This window comes from Corvus cornix, chromosome 3 (genome assembly GCF_000738735.6).
Source record: "Corvus cornix cornix isolate S_Up_H32 chromosome 3, ASM73873v5, whole genome shotgun sequence".
Taxonomy (NCBI): Eukaryota; Metazoa; Chordata; class Aves; order Passeriformes; family Corvidae; genus Corvus; species Corvus cornix.
Genome location: NC_047056.1, coordinates 105,592,994 through 105,609,279, shown reverse-complemented (window position 1 = coordinate 105,609,279; position 16,286 = coordinate 105,592,994). Strand labels below are relative to the sequence as shown.

Genomic DNA, 16,286 nt, shown 5'->3' with positions numbered 1-16,286 from the left:
AGCTGATGGTGTTGCTCTTCAGGTATGTGGGATACGAATGCATTCGAAATATAATTACTATGCCACGTTACCATTTTTACATGTAAAGCATAGTTTTGCATAGCATTTTGTTACATTTAGTCACGTCTAGGTTTAAAACCAGATGTTAACAACAGTCGCAGTTTTGTTGGGAAGCTGAGGGAAATGTTGCCTACTTTGCTCAACAACTCTGTGTCAATGCGAATATAAATACTCTAGGGAAGTGGGAGAAGGAAACTCGAATAAAAAGGAAAATGCTAATTTAGTGGTGGTGTAGTTTGGGTTATATGTGTGGAAATGACAGCAAATCACCTGACAGTTTTCTGAAGTGTTCAAAGAGTTGAAAATTTGGAATTTGGCCCAGCAGAATGGTTAGTAGGCAAACGCATGTGAGAAACTGCTTGATAATGCACATTCTGCAGTTTATTATGTGATTGCTGCACATAGGAAAGGCCATGTTATTTGAATAGTATTTTCTGTGCATTAGTAAGAATGGTTTGTTTGGGTTTTTTTTCCATGTAGTATCACTCTGTACTGAATCTTTTTCTTCTGTGTTAAGGGTGTTGGCACACTGCTGAGGCAATTGTAATTGTATCTGGTATCGTAACTGAGCTAATAGTGCAAGCAGTTGGCTCTAAGAGCTGGGCTTGCCTGTCTTTTTATGAGAAGATGCCTCTTGTTATGACAGTATATATTAAGTGTTACACTGGATTGTGAAGTACACTGAAGGCTTTATGTAGCTGTTTTCCTTGGGTGTTTCTCTGCAATGTTCTTGGTGGGCCAGATGTTGCAGATGTGTAGGGCAAGTACATGAACAAAACATCAGCTTGCTGAATCCTGTGAACTAGATCTGATTTTTAAACAGCCCTTTCTAGTTCACTTTTAGGTATTGCCCCTCCCCTTGATTTAATATAGTGTGCACTGAATAATCAACATGTGTAGAAGCATTCTCCTTGATAATTTCATCTTTTTCTTTGTACAGTGGTTTCCAAAACCCTAAAATTATTAGACCAAGTTTTTATACACAGAAGCAAGTAAGCCAGTAGAGGGTTTGAATTCCTGCTTGTATGTCTTCCTGCTTTTTTTTTGAATGTGGAATATATAAAAATTAACTGTATATTGCTCTAAAAAGAAACCTAAATTCTCCTGAATGTTAAATTCTGTGTTGAGAATTTCCTGTAAAACAAGCATTAATGCATTGTATTTTCTTTAAAAAAAGTTTGATAGAAACTCTACAGAGGAACCAACATAAGATAGTAGACATGATGTATAAATGCTTCATTGTGTCAAAAGTGTAGGTATGTAAGAGAGTTATCAATCTTCTTTCTCTTCAAATAATTCAGGTGCAGATGTTTGCCTCACTTAATTGGGATTTCCCCACCCATAACATAACTGTTGTCTTGCTTGTTCCTCATAATGCAACAATTCTAGTGTTGCCATAAAGCCAGTGCCCAGGCATTTGTCTTGGAAACAGGGCAAGAAATCTTTTGTTTGAAAGCTCCTATAACAAATAATACCAATTTTGTAGTGTTGCTAGTAGTAAAGTTGGAGGCACTTCACAGTCATATAGTGGAAAAGCATTTTAAATTACATGAAAACCTGTAAAGGATTCGGTTCTAGCTGCTTCAGTGTCATTTCAAACAAGTTGTATAAAATTTATATCTTGCATGCGGAAACTTTAAAGCAAGATTTAGTTTGGATCTCACTCAGAATACCTGCTGTGGCTTTTAGAATAGTAGGCAAGAGCTGGTGTGTGAAATGTTTAGCTTACAAATAAAGACTATTTATCTCTGAAGATTATATTTCATTATTGCTTGACAGATTTTTTTTTTTTCTAAACATGGTTATTTAAGAGCAGTTGTAGGTATGTGAGGAAATACATCTGAGGAGGTTATGACGACCATCTTAGGAGTTGAGAAGGAAATGCAGAACTTTGTAGCAAAAGTATCTCAGTAATAATCTACATTTGACTTCTTTGCCAGCTCTGCATATGCATCTATTTGCACTAAGCTAGAGTGGTGATATGATCCTCTGTCCTCTGCAGGCTGTGCTAAAAACACATCTACAGCCTTTCTAGGCAGGCTTATTTTTTGACAACAAATATTTATGTACATTGGTCTAAGTAATCTGGTGTATGGTTTATAGTTATGATTACTTCAATTTTTCATGCAATGCCAGGATAGGTTACCTCTTGCTTCATTAAGGTATTGGCAAAGGTCTCAGTTACAAGTAATATGTCTGGTTGTCTGTCTCTCCATATAATGCTTTCAGTATGTAAATCCCAGTGGAAATAAGTGGAGTTGTGTCAGACCTATGCTCATAACTTTGCTCTTAGATTTCATCCATGTTTTCTCAGGAAGAATTTTGTGTGATGGATTGATCTAGTCATATACATTTCGCATGGCTGATATGAAGTTTCATGTAGAATTTGGTCATAAATCTCTTCAAAGAGGAAGTGAGTTTTTAAAAGCTGCATTAAGTTCCATAACTCTTCACGTGTGTGTATTGATTAAACACAAAGCTAGACTTGCTGGAAATGACTTTGTGTAGTTGACCTAAAAAAATAAGGCTTGACTCATATTTTTCAAGTATTTTCTGTTTATCTCCATTATGATATATCTTGCTTAAATTTAAGTTCTGACATGGTACAATGATGACTTAATAATGTAGTCTGAAGAAGTTGCAGAACTCATTTTACTACAGTATTTTGACAATAAGCAAATATCTACTGTAAAAGTACTGATAAGACCAAGTAGCTTTAGATCTTGCATTACTCACAAAACCAACATTGTTCAAGATTATAAAAAAATACTGCCACCATGTAACTGTCTATATATTACATATTTCCTTAAAGATGCGACATTTGGTGATCTGTAAGACTCAGTGAATAAGGTAGAATTGTGTAGAGGGATTAAAGGACTGGCTTATTTTGTCTATATTTGAGATCTAACTGTTGTATTCTGATTAAATATCTATCCACATATGTTAGATTTTAATTGGACTTAATGCTTTCCTTTAGCATGAAAAATAAGACATTTCTTGGACTTGAAATTTTTTTCTAAGGTACTTGTTTTAGATTGTAGGTGGTGTTTTGAGTTTTATTTATGTCCATTCACATACTAAAAAGTTGATAATACATCAGTTATGGTGGATTAAGAATGTGTGGAGGTCATTAAGTGTGGGTGTTCAGGCAGGGACAGGTATTTTTTCCTGAGAGGATTTTGTCGATACCAGAGTGTTTTGCTGTTGTCATTTATAGTTGTTTTAAGCCAAGTCTTAAATGTTTCACAAGTGAGCTGACAAATTTAATTTTAATCTGAGCCTGAAATCTTTATTTTGTGAAGACCCCCAAATGTACTGTTGTTTGGGTTAGAGATGTTTAATATCAATTACTGTGTTAGAATGTTATGTGACTCAACACATTTGAAAGAACAACTGAGGCTGGGGTGTAAGAGTGAGATGTAGTTCAGATAGAGAAGTTAGTTTTCTGTGCTATTTTGTTACATTACTAATTATAGAATCAGACATTGCAGTAGAACAGAATTAGTGGTTTTACACATCATGCTGAGTAATAATGTAAAAGAAACTGCTGCCTTTGTGATGAAAAATTATATTTTGATTGTTTTAGCAAGGAAATATGTGGGCAAGCATTTATAATGTATGAAGCATTACCACTTTAATATATTGTTTTGTAAAACACTCTGTGGTACTTTTTTTCTTTTAGAGTCTTAGTTTAGCAGTGGTATTTAAGGTTTAAGTCAGTAAACATACTTACTGGTAAATATTGTTCTTGTATTGCTTAGACTTCTTTTTTTTCCCCAATCCTAATTATAAGAGCTACTTATTTAAAGATATGTAGGAAAACCTTTTATGTTATCAAGAGTTTTTCTTTTTATGAGGAATTCCTCTTTCTATGAGGAATGAGCATTCCTTGTGTCCTCCTAGTCATGAATGAAGTGTCCTGGCAGAAGATCAGAGGAATGATGCATGTGAACCTTGGTCAGGAAGCCAGTGGGGTTGGAATAGGGGTTGCCCCAGCTGGAACAGTAGCTGCAGTAACCTCAGGGCCCAGTTCCGGTGGAAACACTCCTCACACCATCCTTGTAACTGTGGTGTCAGATGCTTCCAGTATCCAGGTACCCCTCAGTGGATGTTCTCCATGCCACAGTTGGAATTTCTTCCAGCAGCAGGCTGGAGGACAGCTGTGTGTCCAGCAAACACTGCTGGCCCACAGGAGTTGGCATTCATGTAGGTCATGCAGTAGGTCGTGGATTTGTTTTTCATTGGAACAGTTGCTGGTGTTGTGTGTCAAATCCACATCTTTAAGAGCAGTATGTGTGAATTAAGCTGCTTTTTCAAGGCTGTAATAATCTAAACTCTAAAACTTGCCGTTAATTTTGTTAAAGCAGTTATAAGTGAAACTGCATAAAATAATTTTGAAATGTTCAGTTGAAACCATTTGTTTAACTTGCATGAGCATTTCGTATTTCTCTCAGTACCTGTTTTTTATCAGAATATGGTAAAATAATTAGTTTTGAATTTATGCAAAGCAGTTGGTTCAGTTTGAAAAGGTACATACACACTCCTCATAGGTTTTATGAGAAGTAATATGTATTTAGTACTGAGTCTTAGTTGTTACACTTAGAGATAAAAATGTTTTATTCAGGTGAAATAGAAGTAGAATTAAGTGTAGATTAAAATGTAACTCTCCAGAAGAAAAAAAAAATGCCATTTTTAAGCCTTTTGCCCTCAAATATTTGATTGATACAGCTTCCTAAGTTTCTTTTAAAAACTTTGTTTGGATTTGAAGGTAGAAATTACTTTCTCCCCCAGGATTCTTGTAGTGTGCCGCAGTTTAAGTCCACAAGGAACTTTTTGCACCTTCCCAAGCCCAAGGACTTATGAATTGTATTCAAAAAAATGTAGTAAGTATAGGAGCAAATGTAAATAAACAAAATTTGCTGACCTTACAAGCAGGAATGCTTGTTGTGGATTAATCTTTTTCTTCATGTGTTCTTTCACTCTTTAATTTCTTTTGTCATTTTGTTTCTGGCTTTAGCCTTTTACTATTTCCTTCCTCTTATACTGACATAGCAAAATAAAAAACCTTTTACCTGACATCCTGCTTCATGCTGTATCACATTCTTTATTACTTGTACAGAAACCATAAAGCAGTTTTGTAAATCTAAAATTCTACAATATTCTATTTGTCCATTTGGATACACTTGCTGAGAATGAAAATGATGAGTTTTTCCTTGCTAGTGGAAGCTGCACAGGTAATGGTGCTGATTTTCACTAGCATTTCTCAAGGCTGATATGTTGGGTAGGTAAAATTATTCACAGATCAGTAAATGCTGAATAACAGTTGCTTCTCCCTTCTGCCACCTGCTTTCCATCCCCAGTGATCAGAGCTGTGCCTTTATCAGCAGCTTTGTTTTGTTCAGTTAGGTCCATCCAAATACTTCTGGATTCCTCTTGCAGGTGAATGTCATGAACCTCGTATGTGTTTTTTGGTCACTTGAATGGGGGATGCAGAGGAACTACTCTTAAATTTTGAAGTGCTTCAGTGGTTCTGTGCAGAATGAAGGTTTGGTGAGGGGGAAACTACTCTTTGCTGTGCATTATCCATGTGGGAATAGTAGTTTCCAGCTTACTGTAATCATCGTCCTTATTGTTGTGCCATTTTTTGACTCATTTGCTCTCATTCTTCCTTAGCAGTATAAACTGGCAGAAATCAAGGACAGGTATGGGGACTTCTCCATTTCAATTCTTTGATTTGAGTTCTGTGTACCAGTGTTGTTTGGGATTTAGTTAAGATAAAAGTTGCTGTTTTGTTGGGGGTGTATTGGATTTTGTTTGGGGATTTTTTGTTTGTTTTTTGAAGAACAGAAAACTGTAAGTTAGAAGTACTAAAGAAGTGTGTTTTCTAAAATCTGTATTTATGCGAACAGTGGAAGGAGTTTAGCTGGGATTATGTTCTGTGTCTGCTACAGACTGTGTAGGTTAAAATATTAAAGGTAGAATTTTTTTATGCATTCAAAAAAAACCCCAAAAACTGAAAGAAAACTAGTAGAAGCAAATATAGTAGATAAACATCTTGTAATGTCTAATGTTCAAAGAATCACTGAATGGTCTGGGTTGGAAGTGACCTTAAAGATCATCCAGTTCCAAGCACCCCCGCCATGGGCAGGGACAGCTTCCCCTGGATCAGGTTGCTCAAAGCCCCGTCCAGCCTGGCCTTGAACACTTCTCAGGATAGGGTATCCACAGCTTCTCTGGGAAGCCTATGCCATGCCTCACCAACCGCATGGTAAAGAATTTCTTCCAAGTACCTGCTGTAAACCTGCCCTTGGTCAGTTTAAAACCATTTACCCCATTTATCCTTGCCCAATCCCTCCATGCTTTGGTTCAGCTTTCCTGTAACCTCTCAGTACTGGAAGGTTCACTAAGGTCTTCTGGGAGCCTTCTCTTCTCCAGGCTGAACAACCCCAGCTCTCCACCAAAACCCCAAGAACTTCTCCCCAGCACTGTGCTTGATCCAGTCTTCTAGGAATAGCCTTCTGTCAAGTAAGTCGCATGAACCTGAGGCCTTAACTTGTGGATTAAAGTAAATACAGAATGTGGAAGAACCTTGTACCCACTTTCATACCAGGATGATACTTTTTGACTGACACTGGGTGATACATAGAAGCAAATTGAAAGAGTGGTTGTTGGGAGCAGTAAGACGAACAGATCAGCTTGGCTGGAGTCACTGATGGATTGTGAAGAATCTTCAAATTAGTTAAAGTGCTAAAGAAGCTCAGTAAGAGAATAAGAAGTTGATAAATGTACTTCATTAATTGCAAGAAATGATTTCTGGGAAGACTAGGGAAACATTATCTTGGTCTTCTGAAAGCCATCTGAAATATCTTCAAAAGAAGTGAATACAAGGCAAGACAATATCTTTTTGTAAAGATAATTATTTGATTAGTGGGATATTTAATTTTTACTGTGTTTGAAAGACTGAGTAATTGCTTGTCAGTGTCCCTTGTAAGGGGTTATTGAGGAGTGAACTATGTGAATTATCACTGAAGTGTCAATAGTTGGAAGGCAGTTTGTGCCATTAATAAGATACTTGAACTTTTGGTCAGTGATCAAGTGATCACGTAGTTGGATTAGAAGATTCCTTCCAGCTGAAATATTCTGTGTTGATGCACAGTAGCATTAGAGGCCTTTGATAGCACAGGGAAAGATCAAGTGGGTTATCGTGGAGATCCATGGCAGTATTGAGGTTTAATGCATGCTGATTTGGAAATTTTCAAGATTAATGGAAGAACTCCAGGTGGCACACACATTTAAGAGAAGAGCGGGAAACTCAAAACACACCTCTGTCGAATGGGATTCAAGACTTGGTTGAAATGGAAGATTCCTTTTGCTAAGTGTACACATTGGTGTCCACATTAACCAACCACTGACTCGGAACTAACATCATTGTCTTAGAAAATATTTCGGTGTAAGAGGCACAGAAACATGCAAATTGTAAACATTTTCAGTCTGTTGCGTTCTTTCATGGCTGCTTCAGCTGTAGCAACAAAAATTGAAGTGGTGGACAAGAGTTACTAATGGCCAACCCTTCAGAGACTTGAACTACTTTGCAGGCAGAGAGGGACGCTCTATGCAATAATTGGCAGCATAGAAGAGGGCAGAGGCTAGAGCAGCATGCATTTGCATGAGAGGTGATAGCCAAAAATTTTTGGACACTCTGCTCAATGGACACATGCACAACCCCTCAGTGCAAGATGTCAAAGCCAGAACTGTTAATTTGAGTCAGGACACCACCACTGTCACCTTCCATATCAAAACAGTAGTGACCATCCAGTCACTGACAAAGTTAAGTATAAACTCCTTAATCTAGAGATAATCATCCCTGACTTCCACTAGTCTTTCTTTAAAATATTTAATAATGAAAAGAGATATAAAGGATAATGAACTAAGTATAAAAACTATTTCACTTGAGGTTTTGACTTTTTTTCTTTCCCTCAAGACCAAGAAAACATTTCAGTCTCTTTACCAGCAGAGTATTTGAGGGAAACCACTGTGTGCTGTGGCATCATCCTTTTGCTCACATCCTCATGGAGCTGCAGATAGGGTAGTGATCTGTTTGTCATTAATTCACATGATTTCAGAAATGAAGAATTGTCTAGGATACAAAGGCTTGGAGATCATCAATCAGTATGTAATATTTGGAGTTACAGAGAGGAAGCTTTTCAGGATATATTTTTTTCTAGGATGTCGGACTACTTGCGGATGTTCTTCCCACATAGTGAAGCAAAGAGCTACAGCAGCGTGGTGCTGCCCAAGCTACTTGTCCTGTCTTTTCCTTGTTCAGCTCCATCTACTTTCCTCCGTGATGTTGAAGGTAGTTAAACACTTCATTAGTTTAATCAAAATACTTAGGGTTGTGAATTTTAACATGACCTGTGTGTGTCTTTTTTTCTTGGTTTTGAACAAGCAAGAGTTGAGAAACAAGACTGACAGAGAAAAGCTTTGGCTGTAGCAGTCTTTTCCAAAAATCCAAAGGGTAGTGGTGCTATAAACAAAAGAACGTAAATTCTGTCTTTACACAAAGTTTCAGTTGAGCTGCAGTTGCAGCTAATCATTTGTGTTAGAATTGACAAACATCTCGAAGTTTTGTGAGTAGCTGCTGTAACAAAGAAAAACCCTTCCTTGGAGGGGAAGAGGAGAGAACAAAGGGAAGAGTCTTACTGAGTTCAAGAGCTTTTCAACACTTTTGTGGTCTGGAGGAGAAGCTGTACGTACCGGTTTTTGCAAGTATCCATCATGACTTCCGTGGGGGTCTACTAGAGCTAATAATAGCCATGAGAAAATGTATAGATGCTATTAAACTAATAAAATGTGCAAATACTTACCAGGATGAAACGGACGACAATTAGCAAAAATTTTGCCTTGGTTTTAATATGATTATTTTGTTTGTTGTTCAAATAAGACTAATATGTTTGTGCAATAGAAATTGGGAAATCATTTTTCCATATGAGACCTCACAGTCATGCAGCCACCCCTTGAAACAATGAACATAATCTCTTCATTCAAATTGAGAACAACATAATCTGTTTCCTGACCTTACAGTGGGAATTGCATTTCCTCAATCATTAGTTCTTCCTTTTATAGATTTTACTTAAAATTGTCCCTAGAAATCTAAATATGCTTGCAGTCCATTTTTTTAATTTCCTACTCTGTTTGCAACTTTTACTTGAGTTTGAGTGAAGTATAATTGTGAAAAATAACTATTTTAAAGTGATATCAAAGTAATTTTCATAAACAGATTGTTTAAAACTTTTCCAAGTGTTAATCAACTGTGCAACATATAAATAATTGCTAGTTTTTCAGTGTAAAAGCTCAAGTTTTATCTTAGCTGATTGATGGGCTGTTGTCCCTGTAAAGTTAACATCCCTCTGAAGCTGTTCTGAAGATCATTAATTTCTGTTTGTGCAAGCAACAGGTTCTCTAACAACTTTTTTGTATTATCTTTCTGTGCTTAGGTTTGCTCTGGTTTAATTTAGAGTTTGCCATTGTCATCATTAGTTCCAGTAGCATTTAGCTCCACCAAACAAGAAACCCAGATTACGGTTCTCAAATTTGCAAATAAGTGAAACTTTTCAAGCCTCACAAACTAGGAAAAGAAATCTTAGACTGAAGGGATTTTCCATCATGGTTAGAGGGGAGCAAAGGGGAGGGGCATTTGATTCCTGTTTGGGAAAATTTATGCCTTGTTAAAGTATCTTGTTTAGTAAGTTCCTGGTGAGATTTTTCTGTCATACTAGTGCTGTATGATATGGGGCAAATATTGAAAGTTTTTTGAGTGAATTATAAGGTTGGGCCTTTCTTTCTGTTAAAAAAAAGTTAAATGTCTTGCAACCTGCATAGTGAGATATTGCCTTGTTGTTCACTTGTGACTCTCAGTTCTGATAGCAGACATAGCTGGAAAGAGGAGGTGTCTGTCTTTCCCCTCTCTTTGATTTGAAGTAGCTAAAAAAGGAGTATTTTGTGATGTATTGCAACGTGGTTTCATGTAATTGAACTGAAAAAAAAGCATGGAGAAATTTTGTGATATACTTTAAAGTACTTCCCTAGCTAGGGGGAAGAAAATTACAACATTGAATTTTGCAGGTACTTGGTTTGTATTTTTAGTATTTTCACAGCTAAATGTGAACTGTCATCAGGGCAGGAAGAGTAATTGCAGTCACCTGACTGTGAAAACAAGTTTGTTCTGTGTGACTTCTATTCTTTAGAGACTTTTTTCTTAATTACTCCTTCCAATCCCATTTGCTATTTCTGTGCCATCTGCACAGTTTCTGACCTTTTCACCGACATTTCAAACTGCAGGTGGTGGTTTCGGCTGGTGAACTTGACCAGTTCGCACCCACTGCATATTGTCTTGTGTAGTGTCACATGGTGAACTGCTACCTCCTGCACATGGACTTAGTCTTACTTGGGTCTTTATTAAGTATCTTCACAAGTGTCCCTGTGCTTTCCAACACACTCTTTTGTATTTACACCACCCTGATGTCTCCAAATATCTGGCATGCATTGTTGAACATCTTCAAGTGAATGACTGCTTTATTCTCACTTTACCAATTTGGTTTCTTGTTGTATCAGTCTTTGTAATACGTCTTACAGTTAGAGTTCTTTAAAGCAGAGTCCTTCATACTTTAGTGCTTATTCAGTAATTAGACTAGGGAGAGCCTGGTTTGATATTACAGCAAACAAATGGCGTGTGGTCAACTGTGCATTGTCTTGGGTTTACATATAGATAAACTATGCTGTGTGCTTGTGCAGCAGTGGCTCTGCACAGAATCGATTCAGGTCTGTGAGGAATTACGGACAGCAGCATAAACTGGAACAGCAGTGCTGCTTCCAGAGGGAATGTGGGCTGGGAGCAGCCTTGGAGCACAAGAGTGGGAACCACAGACCTGAGCTGGTGGCATATGAAGCCAGTTGAAGGTTTTTTGCATTCATTCCTATGTGCTCCAGGTTTTAGGTGAGATTGTGAGTGAGGCCTTGTTCTAAACATGGTTATTGTGTGGTTGTGGAGTTTTGTCCTGAAGTTAAAACTTGTTTTAGGCATTCTAAGAGAGTTCTGCATGACATCCAGGTGGTGGGAGCCAGTAAACTTGGCTAAAAATGACTGCATATAGGCATTCAAGCTTTTTCATTTGCAGCAAATTTCTTGATATGTTCTTATTTATTTCCTTACATTATTCATGGTGTCAAGAAAATAAAAATATGGGTTAGTGTTAGTTCTTTTGCTTAATCTAAGTTCTTATCTGTGGGTTTAGAATGATGTTTTCCCTTTTTTTTATGTGATTCAAGATTGGTGGTTTTGAAAAGATGACACTTCTCTATTGCATGGAGGAGCTGCATTTAGCTTTCTGAACTACCTTGATTTGGTACCAATTACATTAAAGTCAGGGTGAAGAAGACCCTTGTGTGTCTTTCTGAAGAGTTATGTGAAAGCTTTTTTCTCTTCAGTGTAAAGACAAAGGGAGAAGCAAAGTGGATAAATAGAGGAGAGGAGCAGGTGAGAATCATGTAGTTGGGTAAATGATTTCAGGGAATACTTTATTTTGTGTGAGGATGAATAACCTGGAATTTAGACACCTAACCAGAGATTTTGCTTATAAAATCGCCATGTGATATTTTGTTAGATGATCATTCAAATGTGGTTTGTTTTTATCCACAATTACTGCTGTTGCTTGCCCTACATACTGTGCCCTACAGACTGTGCCTGTTTGTGTGCTGATAGCAGGTTTTATAAATAACTGCTCTTAAATTTTTGGCTTCTTAAATTAAAAAGTTGAACTATTTGGCTTTAAATCCATCGAGGCACAGGTGTATCAATACCAATCTTTGAACTAATTTTTGTTACAAAGCTTTTGTCACTTCAATTTGAATTCTAAATAGCCTACCTAATTTTATTTTTTATTTTTGTTTACCGACATTGGTATAAAGTCTTTGGTGTTATTTCAGACTCTTTTACTTCCTTTGAAGGACTGTGCTAGCCAGCATTTAATGAGATATTAATGTCCAAAGGTAGGCTGCAGCTCTTATTGAATTAGAAGTGAGGCTTACTGAATTAGAAGGAGTCTCTAGTTGTTTTTTCTACAGTTGGATCTTTTCAGCTTTTGGGCAATTGTGGAAATCTATGGTAGTTTAAATACATGTTGTCCAAAGAGAACATCCTTAGAAAACAGCTGAAATAATTGATAACAGCAATTTCTTTAAATGTCCGTTCACCTGCTATATACAGATAAGTAGAAAACATACATACTTCCCTATAGCAAGGGAGGCACTAAAAAAATATGCTAAAAGAAACACATTTAACCATTCCTTGGCTCTCCTTGAGGTTATGCAGAGTTCAAAGGCTCAAAAAAATTCAAGGTGGATTTTGAAGCAGACTGACATATATTTGAAACCTTGGGGTTTTTCACTGTTATTTTATGCTGGGGATACAGAGAAGTTATGTCAGTACCTTTCTTTGCAAAAGCTGCTTATTCATAATGAAATGAGGAGTCTAAAAATTCTGGGGTTGTTGGTTGGTTGGTTTTTTTTTGGTTGTGGGTTTTTTGGTTTTTTTTTTTTTATATATATATATACACTAGCTGCTGTTCAATTCATTGCATAAGAACTAGTTAGTTTCATGACATCATCTCTGGTTGTAGCACCCACTTTGAGGAGATCAGACTGTGTTGGTATTCCCTAGTTTCTTCTTGCCTGCTGGGGCTGGGGGGGAAGCAAAACGAAAAGGCCAGTAGAGCTTTCTCAAATGGTACTGGATCATGAGGGAGAATAATTCATGATGCTAGAAACTTCTGAGCAGGAGAATTACTGGGAGAACTTTAGTTTTTCCATGTAGTGTTACTGAAAACTGTATCCTTGAGAAATTAATATTTTGTATGGTGTCTGCTGTATTCAGGAGTGAACAAAATGGAAGTAAATGCTCTGAAGAAGGAGATTGTTATGTATCAGTTGTTGGGGGTTGTTCCAATGGGGATGTTGCAACACGTGTATCAATCAGTGAGGCTCGTGGAAAAGAAATGTAAGGACTGATTCCTGATAGATGTTTCAGAGATGTTTATTTCTCCAGCCGCATGGCTGAGGATCTGCCGAGGAACTGCTCAATCACGGGACCCGAGGGTCCGTCGGCCCGCGCAGGGGAACACAAAACAACCAATGGGGAACGAGGCTGACCAGGGGCAGGGAAACGCCGTGCCTCCCACCAGGGCCCCTCTCCCAGGACCACATGACAGGGGGGAGGGACCCCAACATTTCACCACTTTATTTTTTAAAAAAAGGTATTTAGAACTTAACATTGAAAACAACTGGATAAACATAACAAGAACAGTTTCGAAACAAAACAAGCCACCCTCCTGAGTCTTTAAATGTCCAAACAGATTCTCTGGAACATCTTAAGGCTGACAGAAGGGAGACAGGACTCTCTGAGCATGCTTTGTGGGGAAACTGAGGCAGGAGAGGGTTTCTTCCATTTGTACCTGTTGGAACGCTAAACAAAAATAGTTAATTTCTTCCTTCCCCCTCTTCATCCCCCCCTCGGCATCGGAGAGGAGTTGCAGGGAAAGGGAATTGTATAGGGAAGCCATGGGGTGAAAAATGGATTAGGGGTAATTTTGGGATGGGGTAAACTTAAGAAAAGGTTCATATTGGGTATAGGGTAAAAGGGGAAAGTAGGCTGTGGGCAGGGAAACTGCTGGGATGGATATTGTTTATAATTTTGTGCATAACGGCTGCCTTTGGCTGGAATACCTCCAGGCCCAGTAACATTTGCTGCTTGTAAACCCTTCTTTCCTTGCACTATATCAAATTGTATAACTTCCCCATCTCCTGCACTTTCCAGGTAATTTTTAGGATTATTGCTTTTAATGGTAGTTCTGTGGATGAATCTTCCCCTGTATCATCTCGTGTTATAAATGCATAGTTGTTTTTGACATTGTACCATTTCACAGTTCCTGTGATTTTTGTTGCTACAATTTCTCCTATCACATGCTTGCGTGTTTGTTGTGGCTGCTTGTCCCTCGTGGCTGCTGCCTCACCGATGTCTCCGCTGGGCCCCGCGTTGCGGCTGCTCCGCGCCCTCTGAGCGGCGCTGCTCCGGCGCGTGTCTGGGCTCTGCGCTGCCGCGCGCTGCCATTGCCGCCAGCCCCGCGCCCTGCGAGCAGTTCCCCTCTGCCAGCTCCACGCTGCTTTGAGAGCGGCCTCGTTTCAGCTCGGCGCTGCGTGGCTTCTCGTGTCGCTATGGAAGCCGCTGCTTCTGGCTCTACAGGGCTCTCTGAGCCATGTGCTCAGAGCGGGTTTCCACGCCAACCCCCGGTTCCTGGCTGCTCGTGGGGGCCGCCTCTCTGCTGCACGTGGCCCATGGCACCCGCGGCGTCTGTGGAGTCACTCCCCCACTCGCAGTCGTGCGGCAGGGGACCCCGAGACAGGGATGGGGTCCACGATAAGGCACGCGCTCTTGAGGGGGCCGGGCACTTCCAGCACAGGCACCTCTGCTGGCACGGCTGCAGTCACGCGCTCCTGGGATGGCGGCTGCGCGGCCTCGGCCACGAGATTACAGCCATCCTCTGCTCTAAGGGTAATGGGACCATACAAATGCTCCTCAAGAGCTTCGCTGATTACAAGGGATGCACAGAGAGGTTCTATCACTAGTGCATGCTCTGTTTGATCCTTTATCTCATCCCAGATCTTGTACCAAAAACCCCCGTAAATAGTTCCAGGAGGTTCAATATAAAAAAGTAAGTCTCGAGAAATCTAAAAGAAATTTTTGAAAAACCATTTAAAAAATTGTTCTAGATCTCCTGGAACAAGTACTTTCCTGTTTTATTGTTCAAGGATTCCTTTAACTTCTAGATACATTTCTTTCTGTGGTTCAGAGAGCTACATTTCCCACAATTCTTCCATAGTCCAGAGAGAATATCCAAACCAAGGTGAGAAGAGAGAGATCTGGAGTGGTTTTTACTCACGAATTTTCTGTCCTTAGGGATCGGTGTCTTGCCCGCAATTCTCTACCATTTGTTACAGCGGGGATACTGTAACACGATATATCGGACAACGAGGCCCGTGGAAAGGAAATATATATGGACTGATTCTTGGTAGATGTTTCAGAGATGTTTATTTCTCCAGCCGCGTGGCCGGGGCTCTGCCGAGGAACTGCTCAATCACGAGACCCGAGGGTCCTTGCCCGCGCAGGGGAACACAAAACAACCAATGGGGAATGAGGCTGAGCAGGGGCAGGGAAATGCCGTGTCTCCCCCCAGGGCCCCTCTCCCAGGGCCACATGACAGGGGGGAGGGACCCCAACAGGGGGTGGGAGGAGTGCTTGTGATATCAGCTGTACAATAACAAAATAAAACTGTTTCCTGGAAATGCTGTCAGAGTGACTTCTGGAATTTCCTCAGCCCCACTCTTAATGGGGGTGGGGTCCGTGTGTATATACGTACATACAGAATGTTTTTCTTCATATAAACTATATTGTGTATAAATGTATTATGCTCCATGGGATTCCTTAAGATCACGTTCTTTTTAAGGTGGTGTTAAAGCCCCATCATCAAACAAAAATTAAAGTTTGGGGTTTTTTTTTTTTTTTTTACTTTTCAGACATTTGTGTGGGGGAAATGTTCTGTTTCAGATTCCTTGGTAGTAAACAGAAAAGTGAAGATAGTTGAGATTTCTAAAGAAAGCACATCAGCAGAGAGAGTATTGACTACAATATAGAAAATGAATTTATGGAAATTTTTACTTGATTCAAGGCCTGTGGATTCCAGTCTTCCAGTTCTTGTTAACACTTTCAAGAAAAGCTTGTTGACTCTATTAGAATGAAGGTTATGTTTCATTAATCATTACAAAATACATTGAGATAAACTGTCCCTAGTTCCTGCTTGTGTGTAGATATCTTTAGGGTTTATACAGAGTTTTCATCTTCAGATTTGCCTTCAGAAAAGGCAAAGTTTTAAGCCTTTTTTTGAGCATATTGCTTAGAGAGCACTTGAAGATTTTAAAAAGTTTTTTAATTTGCTAAATAAAGCTTTTGAATGAGAGCAAATGATGAAGTAATGAAGGGTGACGTCTCAAAGCAGCAGCACATCAAATTAATGTCATGCTTCGGTATAGAAGTAGCTGTGCAGTTATTACTCACTGGCAGAGCCTTTCTGTCAGAACAGAATAATAGTGGTTAGAAATTTGGCTCGTAAATGCTT

General features: G+C 39.0%; 1 protein-coding gene across 10 annotated transcripts in view; it reads left to right on the top strand.

Annotated features, from left to right (window-relative positions):
• PUM2 (pumilio RNA binding family member 2) overlaps positions 1-16,286 on the top strand; it is a 77,412-nt gene that overhangs the window by 1,282 nt on the left and 59,844 nt on the right. The gene's annotated exons all lie outside the window — the stretch shown is intronic.